Source organism: Megascapheus bottae, unplaced genomic scaffold (assembly GCF_031878675.1).
Source record: "Megascapheus bottae isolate mThoBot1 unplaced genomic scaffold, mThoBot2.hap1 HAP1_SCAFFOLD_113, whole genome shotgun sequence".
In the NCBI taxonomy this organism is placed as follows: Eukaryota; Metazoa; Chordata; class Mammalia; order Rodentia; family Geomyidae; genus Megascapheus; species Megascapheus bottae.
In genome coordinates, this window is record NW_028327345.1 from 140861 (window position 1) to 158053 (window position 17193).

At 43.6% G+C, this 17193-nt stretch overlaps 1 long non-coding RNA gene across 1 annotated transcript; it reads right to left on the bottom strand.

The window, feature by feature from the left end:
- Positions 1 to 1780: 1780 nt before the first annotated feature.
- LOC150040019 (uncharacterized) lies at positions 1781 to 16883 on the bottom strand. Its single transcript, XR_016534114.1, has 3 exons — positions 16618 to 16883; positions 9170 to 9246; positions 1781 to 2300 (listed from the first exon to the last, which is right to left on the bottom strand). It is a non-coding gene; the product is annotated as an uncharacterized LOC150040019 (long non-coding RNA).
- Between the last annotated feature and the right edge of the window lie 310 nt (positions 16884 to 17193).

The following is a 17193-nucleotide window of genomic DNA, read 5'->3' on the forward strand; positions in this document are numbered from 1 at the left end:
GAGATTTACCATATGAAGGTAACACCTGGAGGTTCCCTGGGTCTGGAGGAGGGAAGAAGCGGGAGTGAAAAATAAACGCGGCAGTCTTTACCTGGACTGCGGACATCCCGGACCGTGTATGTCTGTCTCTCTTCTATTTCTTCCTAGTCCTTGCCCCCTATTTCAGGAACCCCAATCTGCGAACCCTGGTTTGCTGCCGGTTGGCCCTGGCAGACATGGGCTCAGACATTCGGATTTTTAGTAATGGCCACTGGCCTTCCTGTACCCCATGCAGATAAAATCACCTGGAATACTCCAACACCTGTATGGATAGATCAGTGTCCACTCACCCAAGAGAAATTAAAAGCCTCTGAAGCGCTTGTACAGGAGCAGCTCAGGGCTGGACATATAGAGCCTTCTAATTCTTCTTGGAATACACCCATTTTTGTTATAAAGAAAAAATCCGGCAAATGGTGCCTCTTACAGGATCTGCGTGCCATTAATAAGGTCATGGCACCTATGGGGGCCCTCCAACCTGGCATTCCAATCCCTGTAGCCATTCCAAAAGGCTATTATAAAATAATTATTGACCTTAAAGATTGCTTTTTTACAATTCCCCTACACCCTGATGATTGCATTTATTTTGCCTTCAGTCTCCCTCGTGTTAATTTTCAGGGACTTTTGCAAAGATTTCATTGGAAAGTCTTGCCTCAAGGAATGGCCAATAGCCCAACCCTTTCTCAAAAATTTGTTGCACAGGCAATGGATCCAATTCGTTTACACTGCCCACACATTTATATTTTGCATTATATGGATGATATTTTCTTAGCAGCTTGGGACAAGTCAGATCTACAAAATTGTTTGGTGGAACTTTCTAAAGCCCTTCTTAATCTCGGTTTAGCAAATAGCTCCTGATAAAGTTCAGTTACAAGACCCCTTTACTTATCTGGGTTTAAAATTACAACAGGAATTAGTCTTAACACCTCGCATTCAGTTTTGTGTAGATAGCCTCCATACCCTTAATGATTTCCAAAAACTTTTAGGAGATATCCAATGACTCAGACCTTATCTAAAATTACCTAACAATGTACTCTTGCCCCTTAACGATATCCTGCGAGGAGATTCTGACCCTTCCTCCCCTCGTGAGCTCACACATGCAGCAAGGGATGCGTTGGGACAAGTGGCACAAGCTAGTGACCAACAATTTGTTTCACAAATTTCTTATACTTTACCCCTAAATTTTATAATTTTGGTCACCCCACATATGCCCACTGGAGTTTTTTGGCAGAAGTCCATCACCCCCAATAAAAGAGGACAACCTCTCCTTTGGGTCCATCTCCCCATTTCCTCATCTAAAGTAATTGCAGTATATTTGTCTCAAATTGCTTCCATAATTATTAAAGCTCGCTCACTTTCCCGCCAATATTTTGGAAAAGATCCTGATATATTAGTGGTTCCTTATACTCAGGAACAAATTCAATTTCTTCTCCAAACTATGGAAGACTGGGGAATAGCCCTGTCAGGGTTCCTAGGAGTAATAGATGATCCCATATTACAGTTTGCCCAGTCCCATTCATTCATTTTTCCTAAAAATACAAAAAATAACCCCATTCCAAAGGCTGTCACTGTGTTTACAGACGGGTCTTCCCATGTTTTCAAGACATCTTATCAATCGGCCCAGTTGGTTGAGCTATATGCCATATTTCAAGTTTTCAAACAGTTTTCCACTCGAGCTGTAAATATCTATACTGATAGTGCATACATAGCTCATTCCATTCCGTTGCTTGAAACTTCTCCTTTTCTTAAAATAACTTCTAATGCTACACCTCTGTTTATACAAATTCAAAAGTTAATAAATAGACAAGAACCTTTTTATTTGGGACATATTAGAGCCCATACTAATTTACCTGGACCCCTTACAGAGGGCAACGCTCAAGCAGATGCTGCTACAAGGCTTACCTTCCCCATAATTGTAGGATCAATACAAGAGGCCCAAAACTTACATAATGTACCTCATTTGAATGCCCACTCCCTTATTTTGTAAAATATCCCAAGAACAAGCTCGAGAGATTGTTAAAAAAAATGTTCCTCGTGTATTGTTAGCCAGCCAGTACCACACATGGGAGTTAATCCACGTGGCCTTTTCCCTAATCAATTGTGGCAGATGGATGTTACTCATTTCCCAGAATTTGGAAAATAAAAGTATCTTCATGTTTCTATAGATACCTATAGTGGTTTCATTTTTGCCTCCCCTCATTTGGGAGAAGCCACAAAGGATGTCATTTCACATCTTGTCACAGCTTTTTCCATTCTGGGAAAACCTGTTAAAATTAAAACAGATAACGGTTCTGCTTATGTTAGTGCAAAATTTAGACAGTTTTGTGAAGCGTTTCACATTAATCACATTACAGGAATCCCCTATAACCCACAAGGTCAAGGAATTGTTGAGAGAGCCCATCAAACGCTAAAAACTTGGCTCACTCGGCTTAAATCCACTTCTTTATCCTTTGCTTCCCCCCGTGATCGATTAAGTCATGCACTCTTTGTGTTAAATTTTTTTACTTTAGATAATAATGATCATTCAGCTGCAGACTGCCACTGGAACCCTTCTCCAGATACAACTCCGCCTATGGTGATGTGGCGAGATCCCCTCACTAATAACTGAAATGGTCCAGATTCAGTACTCATTTGGAGACGCGGTTCAGCCTGTGTCCTGGACCAAAAACAATCAGCACCAAGATGGCTGCCCAAGAGATTGATTAAACAAGTTAACCCATCAGCCCCTAAGGACATTAATGTTTAACAGAAAAGATTAATAATACCATTCCAGAGCCTGTGTTTGGCCCTGAGAATACTCTCCTTTCATATTCACAGGAACGAAGAGACCCTATTGGACAACCCTGCTAATCATCGTGGGACTTCTCCTCATCATTGGCCTTTTAATTATCACATCTGTTCCTGTGTTTTGCTGTTTGACTGATTTAGGCTATTTGAGAAATAGGACATGAATGGTGTTGCTTTTGGCATTGTATGAGATAAGATCAGGATACCTTCGCAGTGTTGCTAATTGTTACCATTGGACCATGTATTTTTAATAGAATTGTAGCCTTTGTAAAATAACAGATTGATACCCTGGCGGGGAGGCCTATTCTGGTACATTATCAATGCCTACATCTAGCCGATTTGGCTGAGGAAGGGCATGAGGATCATGAGGCCCCCAGAGGAACCGTAGTCCCCACCCGAGGGATACCCACCTGCAGTTGACAGGTGTAGGCATCTGTGTGAGGTGCAGCTAAGACTGCAAGGAGACGGCCTAAAAATAAAACAGCCATCAGTCTCGGGGTCTCCGGCGGGACACGCCCGATAGCATGGAAATTGGCGTCTATTAAAACCTTTCCCCCACAAAAAGATGCTTGGCCTCAGCAGAAAGACAGACACATCAGCCAGTGTGTCTTGCTTCTTGCTCAACATGGCCTCCTTTCTAGAGATCAGGGCCTCTGTCTCCCCTCTCAGATTAATGCCTACCATAATTAAGATATTGCCTAAATCCTCGCCCCTCACTTATTTTAAGATGAAAGGAGGAGATGTCAGAAACATTCTCCCCCTCCCTGAATTCTTAGTGTAAGAATGTGCCTGCATCTTGTAATTAGGTCACTAAGCAACATATGCCTGCTTGCGTTGATATGCAAACATCCTACCACCTGGCCTCTACCTGGAGCAGGAGCAAACATCCTACTGCAGGACCCCCTACCCTGAGCAGTTCCTATACCCCAACCCCCTCCTACCTCTCCTGAAGAGGCATATAAACCCCAGTGTAAAAAATAAAATTTGCAGCTTGATCAGGATGCTTGTCTTGCTGCCTTCTTCGTGTCTCCTGTCCCTTTCATTGCTCCCTCTAGGTTCTTGGCCTTAGTTGATGTCCCGCTGGACGGGACAGAACCCTAGCCCTATATTTAGCTCTGGCTCTAACCCTAACCCTAACCTTAACCCCAACACCAAACCTTAAACCTAGCCTGTGTCCCTAACACTAAATGTAACCCTATCCTACACACCCTCACTCTCACCCTAAACACTATGCATCACCCTCACCTGACTTAGATAATATGCACACTGTGCCAATATCCAGGTACAGGAAACAAAGAAGTTTAATTGGGGGGGGCAGTAGACCTCCTTCTCATATGTGCACACTTGAAGCACTGGCTTCTGTCTGGGGTGACCTATATAACGTGTAGTGTTTAGAGTAGACGTGAAGGCTTCATCGTGTTGTCCAGATGGTAGATAAGAGGGACTGCAGTTGCCCTGACCTGAAAGTCACTCTTGGATCCTGTGGCCCAAATGGTTTATAGCTACCTAGGGGAGTGACAGCCCAAGGTAAAGGGGTGGGCAATAGTTATTTACATCCCTAATCGGGGCTTGGGGTTGTGTACTCTGTAGGGCATGCTAAACTAGGAAAGGGAGGAAGGGGCCTTGGGCCAGTGCTGATTGTTGTTTGTGCAGGGCACGCTAAACTACCAGCTAAATTATGGGAAAGGTGGCCCTGGATCCACACTATCATTCCCACCTCTTTGGTTTTAAGTAATTGGAGTGCACGTCACCTGATTGGGGGCATGGGCAAAGATCATCACTTTGTAGCTGCTTCCTGCTGAGACAGGGGCAAAGTAGTCGATGGTGGGCATTTGTCGGGAGCAAGAGTGGAATCAAACTGTACTTTGATTTGCATCAGGTAATTGCTTGATTGTCTTGTTGTTTTTTGGCCTTCTCCTGTTCAATTGATCTGAGATTTACCGTATGAATGTAACTCCCAACAGTTCCCTGATTAACCATCTGGATGTAACACCTGGCAGTGCCCTGGTCTCAAGAAGGGATATAAACTTTGAGTTGAGAATAAACGGGGCGCGGCAGTTTTTGCCTGGGCTGCAGACCTCCCGGACCCAATGTGTTTGTCTCTCTTCTAATTTTTCCAGTCCCTGCCCCCTATTTCAGGAACCCCAATTTGCTGCCAGTAGGCCCCGCCATCTGGTGCCCGAACAGGGACCCTGAAAATCTGGGACGACGGTGGAGGACCCCGCTGTGGTAAGTAACACATCGTAGGACTATTAAGAGAGGATCTTAAGAGAGTGTATAGTCAGGAGTAAAAATTATGGGTCAAGTTAATAGCCATAGGTCATTTGTACCGATCTTAACAGACCTACTTGAAGCCCACGGAACGTGGGTGGAAAAAGGGGTGCTTCAGAGCTTCCTACAGTTTGTCGAGGAGGCATGCCTGAGGTTTTTAGAGGAGAAATTCCAAAAAACCTGGCAGCAGATAGGAAAAAGAATTCAAGAATATTATAATGTATATGGCCCCGAAAAGACCCCAGTAGAGGCTATTGATGTATGGAATCTAGTAAATGAATGCATAGATCCTCAACATGAGAATGCTGAACTTAATCTTGAATTAAGGGAAATTTATGAGTTAAAGGACCCTTCTGAAAAACCTTTTTTGTAAAAGATGCCCAGGTGAAAAGCAAAGGCCTCCAGAGGTAAGTAGAAGTCGGCCGACCCCCCTGTATGTCTGCGTTTTATTTTATTTTATTTTATTTTATTTTTGTTTGTTTGTTTGAAAAGGTGCACTGTGGGCCTAAAACAGAGGCCTGGGTGGTCAAGGGACGCCTTGACCCCCCCTCCCCTTCTGAGTTTCTTGTCGATAACAAGGCATACCTGAGAGTCCCACCAGCAAGACATGTCTAAATCTAAAAATAACTGTTTGGTGAAAACATTCATTTGAGCTCATGTTTTTTTATGTTAAGTGTATCTGATTGAGTCCAAATTTCTTGTTATATGTCAATGTCTGATTCTGTTTAAAAGTCTCTGCTTCTCTGTCTTGTTCGTGTTACATAGTTTCCTTGGGTATTTTGTTTTGTTTTGTTTTGTCTTTAAAATTGGTACCAGTTCTAAATATGGATCCTTATGGTTTTTCTGCATGTACACAAGCACATCCTTGTTATCTTTTTGAATATTTCTGGGAAGTAAAAAGTTTTTCGCTCCACTCGGGCCTGGTATGGCCCCTCCCAATTGACTGCAGCTGAGGTGAGCAGAGGCCAGACAAAGCAGCTGCGGTCTTCGTCTAGTTTCCTTTTTCCTACAACCTGCTGAAGTGACAGTCTAGAGACAGTTGGTGGCAGGACACAAACTTCAGTCTTTAATTTTAGCTAGTCGCTTTGCTAAAAAAGGCTTTGTTTTAAAACTTGGTTGTCACCCACAAGAATAAGATTAGCAAAAAACCTTCATGATACTAAAATTTTCCGGAAAATGAACGGCCGATATTAATTTTGCGCGCTTTAAGATCTTTGAGTATGAATGCTGAACTTAATCTTGAATTAAGGGAAATTTATGAGTTAAAGGACCCTTCTGAAAAACCTGAGGCTGAGCCATATGCAGCAGCCCAAGAGAGTCTAAGTGAGATCTTGAAAAGGGAACAACAACCAGTAGATATTGAGTATCAGAATTCAGGTTTCAATATCAAGGAGGAAAGTTATGATGAGTCAATGGAGGGCCGGATGGATACGGTGGAGAAGAAGTTAAAAGAAATGTTACATTTTCTATCGAAAATGGGGATGGAGCAGAGAGCCCCCCCAGAAGTAGGAAAGAAAGATGACCCTCAGGCCACTATGGTGTCTGATTCTAAACCTTACCCCTCACACCCACTGCCACCAGCTGCAGCCTTACGACCTCAATCCCTTTTGCCTGGGCTGCAGACCTCCCGGACCCGATGTGTTTGTCTCTCTTCTAATTTTTCCAGTCCCTGCCCCCTATTTCAGGAACCCCAATTTGCTGCCGGTACGCCCCGGCAGGCATTGACCCAGGTACCCTTTCAGGAACATTTGATTGACAGATTGGTTGGTGAAGATACTTATTTGTCTCTGCAGGATGCTCTGCAAGCACTTGAATACATAAGTATAATTAGTATAAAGCAAAGAAGTGCAGCTACTGGACCCATGATATTCTGGAACCAGGGAATGAACCACCCAAACAGTTCCCATCCCCAGCATAGTATAGGCAGGATAATTGCCTAATGGTAGAGTGCTTTCCAAGAACGCACAAAACCCTGGATTTGATTCCTCCATATCCTAGCCTTGAGAAAGCCCAAGGAAAGTGCCCTACTTTTTTCCTATTTGACCCCTAAAATCACTTAAGGGAGAAAACCAAAAACAAGAGAAACAAAAACAAAACCCCATCCCAACAGGTTTTGGTGCCTTCTAATGCTAGTGATGAATCCTAGGACCCTGAACGGGCCATGTGAGCACTCTATCACGTGAGCAACATCCTCAGCCTTCTTCATGTCTTTTTTTTTCTTAACAGTCCTCAGGCTTCAATTCACTGCTTGGGTGCTGGCTCTAAGGCATGTTGTTGTTTTGCCAGTCCTGGGGCTTGAACTCAAGGCCTGGACACTGTCCTTGGACACTTGTGCTCAAGGCTACTGCTCTGCTACTTGAGCCACAGCACCACTTCCAGCTTTTTCTGAATATGTGGTACCAAGGAATAGAACCTAGGGCTTTGTGCACACTAGCTGAACACTCTACCACTAGACTACACTCCTGGCCCCTGTTTTTGGTTTGGTTTTGATTTTTAATTTGTTTTGTTTTTTGGTTTTTTTTGTTTGCATTTTTGGGTTTTTGTTTTTTGTTTTTTGGTTTTTTTACTATCTGGGTTATGTACAACTCGTAGTTTTCATTGGGCTGCTCATTGAGGTAAAAGTTTCACCATGATCCACTTAGCCTCATGTAGGATTATAGGTATGAGCCACAGGCTCTTACTTTCTGTATTTTTTTTGCCAGTCCTGGGCTTGGGCTCAGGGTCTGAGCACTGTCCTTGGACTTTCTCAAGGCTAGCACTCTACCACTTGAGCTTCAGCACCACTTCTGGTTTTTTGCTATGTATGTGGTACTGAGGAATGGAACCCGGGTCTTCGTGCATGCTAGGCAAGCACTCTATCACTAGGCCAAACTCCCGGCCCCTCTGTAAGTTTTTTTATTAACATCAGTTAGTTTACATGGGGTTTCATTTGTCTATATAGGCAAATAGGGTCAGACTCTCTTCCCTACATTACTATCTCAGACCCCTACTTCCCAAACTACTCTCAGTTAGCTTCATTTTCACATGTGTGCAGAAAGTATTCTGACCATATTCATCCCTTCCTTCCACTCAGCACTCCTGATACCCAGCTGGATAGGCCCTTCATATCTACCCTGCCCCTTCTAGTGCTCGACACCTTACGGTTCAGGTACTACATGCTTTGCCAAGATTTCTCAATCCTTATTATATTTATGGTAATCATAGTAATCTTAGGACATGGCAAGTACTGACCAATTTAATCAGTGAGTCAACTCCATACATAAGCCATAGCAGGAAGGAAGGTGGGGTAGACTACGTCCATGTACTTCCTCCACGTGCAATCACTATAGCATAGGTCCATTTCAATATGGCTCCACATGTGATCATTCAGGCAATCACATGTACACAGGAGCATGACCCCACACTTGCAGTTCACTTACCATTGTGCAAGGGGGTAAGGGGAATTCCATGAGAAGGGAGCATCTAGAAGCACTGGCAACTAGGCCAACATGGAATAGGAAAAAGGAGGCCCAAGAAGTGAGGACAAAGATGCCCTTGGACATGAGCAACCCATAGTTCATTAAGTGCTGTTTGGGGAAGGAAACAGCATCCTCAGCTCAGGCACATGACATTGCACTTCATAGGCCATAACTGGGAAGGGAGGCCTTCTTTCTCTTGGCCTGGCAACAACACACATCCAGGCCCATATGGCCCCAGTACGTGTATGCCTGGGCACAAGCCCTCATCCATAATTGGTTCTCTTAAATAGAGGAAATCCACTTACCCAGAAATGGAGACATCCAGGATGACACCAGCACCTGGGCCTACATGGATCAGGAAGATGGAGGTTCGTGAACTAAAGACAAAGGCCCTCAGACATGACATCCTTTAGCAGGAGAAGCATTGGTTTAAGAGGGAAACAGCATCCCTACCTCCAAGCCTATAAAACCAGGTTACACTGGTCAGAGTCAGAAAGGATGTTGGGTCACCTCCAAGCCTCAGCCTTCCTTGTCTTGGGTCCACTATAGTGCAAAACCCATTCTGGCCAGTTATATGTGTTTGTGTGAACATATGTGCACATGTATAAACCTCTCACCTATGATTCAGTTCACACAGGTGGTCCAGGGAAGTTACTCATCTTGAATCAGGGGCAATCTGGCATCGCACCTGCATCTGGAACAAAAAAATCAGGAAGATGGAGTAGGTAAGGTGAAGATGAAGGGGTCCTCAGGCAGGACCTCTCCACAACAGGTGAAGCACTGATTGAATAGGTAGGAGGTAACCCATAACCTAAGGCTTCCCAGGCATAGCTTGGAAAGGAGGACTAGAAGCATCTATAGCAGGCTTTCCTTTCCTTGGGACCACAATAGCATAAAAAGAGGTAAATCTGGTCACATATACATGTATTCTTCAAACTTGTGTACCACACACACACACAACCACACATACATGCACAACTCCACCAAACAGTTCCCACAAAGGGGGAAATGAGCCCGTTTACCTTCAAACTTGGCACAGCCAGGAGGATGACAGTCCACAAAGTGAAGAACAGACCACTAAGCATGACCTCCCTGTAGCAGGAGCAGCACTGATTACGAAGGGCAGCAGCATCCCATTACCAGGCCTACGACACCAGGCTACAGAAGCAGTGTCTGGGTAGAGAGATGCAGAGCAGTCTCCAGGCCTTGACCTTCCTTCCTTTGGGTCCAGTGTAGCACAACGTAGCCTGTGCTACATGTATTCCTGTGAACACATGTATACAAGCACACACAAAACTCCTCACTTGTGATTCAGTTCCCTCAGGATGAGGGCAGAAAGACATACACTTAACTCACAATGGGGCATCTGATGATGTTACCCATTCAGACTGACCCATACCAGGAAGATGGAGTTCTGCAAGGTGAAACAAAACAGGCCACCATGCTAGACCTCTCTGCAATATGGAAACACTGGCTCGGGAGGGCAGCAACATCCCCATCTCCACACCTGGAACCGCATGCTACATAGGCCATAGCTGGAAGGGAGGCATGAAAGACTTCATCCCAAGATTTCCATCCCTTGGGCCTTCTGTAGCACAGGAAGAGGCCTCAAAATCTTCTGTGACACATATAAGTCCACACATGAGATGGATCCCCTCACAGGGGAGAATGGGCTCATTTGCCTTGAAACTTGGGCATCTGGAATGGCATCAGCACCTAGGCCTAAGGATAGACCACTAGACACAACCTCCCCTGTAGCAATAGATGCTGGTTGAGGAGGTCAGCAGTATCCCCAGCTCCAGGTCCATAATCCCAAGCTACATAGGCCAGAGCTGGGAGAGAGGCAAACAAGAAGTGGAGGCAGACACAATGACCTGGATTCCTTTCCCTTAGGCATTCTATAGCCTACCCCCAGGCCAATCTAGCATCACATATGCATTCCTGTGTGCACAGGCATACAACCCCTCACCCATGGTCAATTTTCAAGGATGAGTCATGTGTCCCAATTACCTTGAAACAGGGGCATCAGGGATGGCTCTCATACCTGAACAGGCATGAACAAGGAAGACTGAAATCCACTAGGTAAAGATGAAGAGGCCTTTGGGTAGGACCTCTCTATTGCAGTTGAAGCACTGGTGGTTGGCAGCATCCCCAGATACAGGCCCATAACCCTGAACTATACATGACATAGCCTGGAACAGAGGTAGGACAAACTCCTTCCCAGTCCTTCCTTCTCTTGTACTCAATATATTACACATACAGCTTGATGAGGCACCACATACATAGTTTTGGGCAAACGTGTACACATAAGTATGATCTTTCACCCACAATGAAGTCAGCATTGGCCCATTTACCTGGAAACCTGGGCATCTGGAATGGCAACCATAACTGAGCAAACATGAGCCAGAAAAACATCTAAATGGTGAAGAAGAAGCCCACAACCAGACTCAGAGCCTGAGCCTTCTGTCTCTGATGGGTGCTACACTGGTTGTCCAGCTCAACCTCGCACTCCTGTGCATGCTATGTATGCATGAGTACGCACACTCACATCTGTCCAAGGGGTCAAGAAGAAAATAGAGCAGAGGGTTGGGCCTGGGGTGGGGTGGACAGGAATGGGGAATAGAAAAGAGACTTGGGTCAGGAGTGAATTTAAAGGTGTGGCTAAGAGCTGAGGTGATAGTTAGGGCCTAAAGATGGGGTCAGATGCGGGGCTGGGAGTAGGGGTGATGGTTGTGGGGGTGGACTGGACAGTGAGGGAAAGAGGTCAGGGTGGGTGGGTTGTTGGTGGAATGGCAGTGGGCCTGTCAGAAGCTTCAAACTGTGAGCCTCAGATCTCAGACTCCTGAGTAGCAAAGATTAGAGGGCACACAGAACACTGTGTGTCCATGTCTGTTGGCTTGAACACAAAATTCAGGGACATTTCCAAGGTTTTATTTCATGACCCAGCACAAACATAAACATACAAATAATGTTTTTGGGTTTTTTTTTGTCTAGGAGGAATGTGATGATTGATGGGACAACATAAAACCATTGAATTCAAAAGGTGTTTCCCTTTCATTGTTCTAGGATTTTAATGTAAATTACTCAAGTAAATTCATACACTGGTTTTTGTGTCTGTTTATGAACAAACTAGGTAGAATCTTTTGCCTGGTGTTGTAATACAGAATGCTATGTTTTGCAGGGTCTTCTGCAAGTTAGGCTAGCATGCTATACCACTAAATTTATCCTCATTCCATCTTATTATATCTTGCTTTAGAGTTTTCCTCTTGTTTTGACATAGTGCTTTTGAAGCTGGACTGAAAATTACAACCCCCCTGCCTCATGTACTAATGCTTCCTCAGCAGGTTCTGGTGGCTCATACCTATTATCCCAGCTATGTAGGAGGCAGAGAACTGAGACTTTAGTTCCAATCAAGACTAGGCAGCAAACTGTCTCATCTCCAATGAGCTACTATAAGCTGGAAGTGGCTCAAATGCTAGAGCACTACCTTTGAGCAAAAAATGTTCACAGTTATCACACAGGCCCTGGGATTAAGCCCTAAACCCTGTACACATGTATACACACAGGCAATGTTATATCCTAAATTTATATCCAGATATTGGACTACAGCCTGGATTTACTCTTCCACTTACACATTCTTTTTGAGCAGCTGGAGGAATGTGTGACCCATGAAACCAAGAAAAAGAAGTCCTTCTTTAGGCTCCTCAGAGCTTCTGAGCTTCCCTGATTGTCTGGGAGCCCTTAGTACTACCCAGCTTGGCAAAACATTCTTTTATGGATATTCTCTGCCAGGTTCTCTTTTAGAAAGTACTCAGACATAGTCACTCATTAGAAAGACCCTACCTTCTCATCAGTGTTCAGTTCAAGCTCAAATTCTACAGCTTCCCCCATCCTCATGGAACTTTAGTCCCACCTTAACCTCTAGAGCCACTTTAAGAATCCTGTAGCTATTTCCATTGTTAGGTTTGAGTAGTCCTAGAAGAGCTTCTCCTGAACTCCAGATAAAGAACTCGGTCTGTGATGTCAGCAATGGTGAATGATGGAGATCTGGAGCCACCACTGGACTCCAGAAAGCATTTGAAGATAGGTTTGTTCCATTTTTTAGAAAAGACCGGACAGGTTTTGAGTCCTAAGGATAACCTTGTGTTCTGAACCCCACATGTGACTCAGGTGAACCTGCAGGTCCTCTAGGAGAAGTTGATCCAGAATTTCTTCCCTTTACTTTCACAGTCCACCCAGACCAGCTCCAAATGAATCAAAGCAGCACTCTGGTTGCTCTGCAGCATAAAGTAGCACATGTATTCTTTATGAAAAATGTCCCCAGCCTATGTCAGGAGAATAATAAGTGAGGTCCAAAAGCTAGATTCAGTTGAGGACAGTGAAATCTGTCCTCACAGAATATCCCTACAAATCTGTCCCTCTGGAGGAGAACCAATCTCTAATTGAGAAACTAGGATCTACCCCTCCGTAAACTCAGGAAGAAAATCCTGTCTTTGATGAGGACAGAGATCCCTTTGAGGAGTCTGAGATAGAATTATTGCCTGAAGGCAATTTAGAGGGTGATCTAGTTTTATAGCTTCCCTCCCTCCTCCCAGGGATTGCTGTAAAATATTCATTCTACTTACATTTTTTTTGCCAGCCCTGGAGCCTGAAGCACTGTCCTTGGGTTTTCTCAAGGCCAGCACTCTACCACTTGAGCCACAGCTCCATTTCCAGCTTTTTCTTTTTTTTGCCAGTCCTGGGCTTGAGCTCAGGCCTGAACACTGTCCTTGGACTTTCTCAAGGCTAGAGCTCTACCACTTGAGCCTCAGCACCACTTCTGGCTTTTTTCTTCTATGTATGTGGTACCGAGGAATCGAACCCGGGTCTTCATGCATGCTAGGCAAGCACTCCACCACTAGGCCAAATGCCGAGCCCTTCTATTTACTTTTCCAAATTTATTAGAATGGCAATGTTTGCATTGTGCTGCACAATTCAATTCTTTTCTGGAAAAGCCTGGGAGATTTCACTGAGTTCTTACGCTCAAAAATAGAGCTCTATCACTTGAACCACAGTGCCACTTCCAGTTTTTTTGGTGGTTGGTTGGAGATAGCTAGGCGCAGTGGCTCATACCTGTAATCGTAGCTATTCAGGAGGCTGAGATCTGAGGATCGTAGTTCAAAGCTAGCCTGGGCACTAAAGACTGAGATTCTTTATCTCCAGTTAACAACTAGAAAACAGGAAGTGGTAGGACAGTAGCCTTGAGCTGAAGAGCTCAGGGACAACACCTAGGTGCAGAGTTCAAGCCCTATGATCCACACTCACAGACTATGTTGTACAATTCTTGAATCCTTAATACTGTGTATTATTTCAAACTACAATCTGATGCCTCAGACATATGAGTCCTAAGTGGGATAAATAACAGAGTTGGAGCTACACTAAAGAATCTTACTGGATGTTACAGGGAAATGTTAAATGTACAGAGAGGCAAGGAATTCAAGCCATGCCTCCATGGAGAGATAGGGTAGCTATAAAAAGGTTTAGGACATATCAGATCAGAAGCCTAGAAAGGTGTTTTGTTTATTGGGACAAATGCCAGGGTAATTGTAGTAATATGTGAGACTTTGTTCTGTGCGTTCAAGTGTATCCACATCCATTGTGCTTTGTACACATATCTAGGAAAATTATAACTCCAATAACACAAAAAATTTGTGATAACATTTCTGATAAAACATGTGGGAAATAAATACACTGAAAAGGAAAAGCCATCATCAATAAACGAATATTTACATAGATTGACAAAGACATGCCAGGTATCATACACATCTCAGTAATTCTATCTTCAAGTGTGGCCTATTCTAAGGATGGAGGTTCACAGAAGCACCTATAGAGAAATCTGAAAGATTATCCAAGAGCTAGCAAAAATCAGGAACTCAAGGTGTGGCTCAAGTTGTATGTTTAAATTGAACAAAAAATAGCAAGTACTCAAAGCTATGAGTTCAAATGTCACTACTAGCACAAAAGATGAAAACTTCTAAAACATGAAATTTTAGTATGATGGTTTTAAGCCAAACATAAATATAATAGAAGTGGGGAAACTATATATTTGTATAAGCAAAAAGATCAGACTTATTCATTAGAACCAGATATCAAATTGAAAAGAAAAATTAATTTATTCAAATAGGTAAAATGCTGGGTTGTGATCATTGCTCTAATAGTAGAAAATAATATCTCTAATTAACCAACACAAAGCAGGAATTAGGGCCTGGTTCAAATGGCAGAGCACCAGTAAAGAGCAGAAACAATTGAAGCGAGACCAGAACTTGCAATACAGAAGCCTACAGACAACAGCTGCTATGCCGAGTCTCATCTCTGTGGGGGTCAGGAAATGTTTAACTTTTTCTATCTCTATCTGCTTCAACCTTGATACTAAAATAAGACAGTATTGAAAGTTTAAGTTTGTAAGTCTTTTTTTTTAAAGGTAAGCTTTTCTGTAATTCAAATACTAAGAGCACTAATATGAAAAGATGGAAGTCTTTTTTTGTGTGTGAAAAAAAACCTGAAATGTTAATCACATGTACCTCAATTGAGGACAAGTGATTTTTTGGCTCTACTAGTAGAGTGCTAGCCTTGAGCACAAAAAGCTTAGGAATAGCTCTGAGGTGGTCAGTTGAAGCCCATACACAGGCCAACACACAAAATTTATGCACTTTATACATATTTTCTAATATATTCATGAATTTTTCAGAATGTATAAAGATAGGTATATTTCTTTTTACTTAACTGAGATTCCTCTTAGTCATTGTATAGTCAGCGTTTGATCATTCCCTTTCATTTGGGGGGGGGGCACAATTCTGGTGCTTGAACTCAGGGCTTGATCACTGTCCTTGGGCTTTCTCAAGACTGGAGCTCTACCTCTTGAGCCACTTCCAACTTTTATTCTATGTATGTGGTACCAAAGAATCAAACCCAGGTTTTCATGCATCTAGGCAAGCACTCTACCACTAGGCCAAACTCCAGGCCCCTCTGTCTTTTTTTTCTACAAAAATGTCTGTATAAAAGAGGCTGGAGGTGAGAACCACTGAAAATATATTTGCTATAGAGGTACAGAATTATTCTTTAATGAATCAAGGGGTTTTATGATATCTTTATGCAACTGGTGAATGTTCTACACATGCATTATTTAAAACACACCACTTCTGGAAAGATGATATAGCCGACTATGATGGTGTGGAGTCATTATTGGCCTAACTGTAGAGTAAAGGGTGGGCAAGTGGCTGTGTGGTTGTCCAGGTTCTGTCGGAGCATGTGGAATGAATTAAGCACAAAGTAGGTTCCTAGTGGATCAAGATTATATGGTACCATGTGCTGAATTGTGAAAGATTAGGAAAACCTGTGTGACATCTAGATACATTTTGTGGCGGGGAGGGGGGGGAAGGGGGTCATGAGGCTTGAACTCTGGGCCTGGGTGCTGTCCCTGAGTGCTGTAGCTCAAGGCTACCATCATACCATTAGAGCCTCAGCCCACTTCCCCTTTTCTAGTGATTAATTGGAGATAAGAGTCACAGTCTTTAGTGCCAGTGCTGGCTTTGAACCCCAATCCTCAGATTTCAGCATTCTGAGTTGAGTTTCTGCACAGAGCTCACCCACAACTGTGTGCTCTGCCATCTGCTGAAGTCCCAAGCCGTACAGGATGGAAATCACAAGTGGTGTGCAAATGGGAAATTTGTGCTCTGAATAAGATGCTCCAAAGATCTCCAGCTTCAAGAACACTTCCCTTGGTCCCAAAGTCATTTGCTTCTTCACTTGCTCATCTTCCTCACAGTTAGGACAAAGCAATTTGTAGCTGATGAAGAAGAGGAGGAAGTCACTGTGGCTCCCTCCAGGCTCCATATGTTATAGGGCACACTCCCGAGTCTTTGTCACACTAAGGTGCTAAGGAGAAAGGATCTTTCAAAAGTGGAAATGGGAGCATATTTCAAATTGAGTAATTGTGATAAAGTGGGCTGGAATCCACTCAGAAAGTATTATATCATTATTAACACTAAAAAGCACACAAATAGAAGGTATCCTGACTATACTTCACCTGAGTTGCCTTGTGTTTCCATTGATTTCTTGTTGGGAAATTTGCTGAAGTGCTGAACTGGTGATTGGGCTTAAAAGAGATTCCCAAAGCCCAACTTATTGAGCCCTTGACCTGCGAATACAACACAAGAACAATTTTCTCCTTCCAGAATCATACTCCAAGTGAGCTGGCTTGACCAGACTGTTATGGTTGTTTAGTTACCAGGGTTCCATGTTCCATTTCATTGTGACGGAGGTAGGGTCACTTCTCAGGGCCCAATGACCTAAGCTGCTTCCTCACGTAAGACCTACCTGAAGACAAACTGGAGGCTGAACTCTCCCCTCCCACCTCACAATGTGCACATGTAGACAAAGTTAAAAGCACACCTTGTCTGTTGAATCCTGAAGTCCTCTGCAAGGCCCTGGTACCAGCATGGTCTCAAGCTTCAAGAAGCCATTACTAGGTCAGATCCATGCCTTCCTTTTCACCATTCCTTTCATCCTGCACAAATCATTTTGCCTCTCTGACATTGGCACGTGCTTCCTGCACTTTGCTGACATTCTAACCAAGGACATAGGTGTTTATGAACTAAATTTC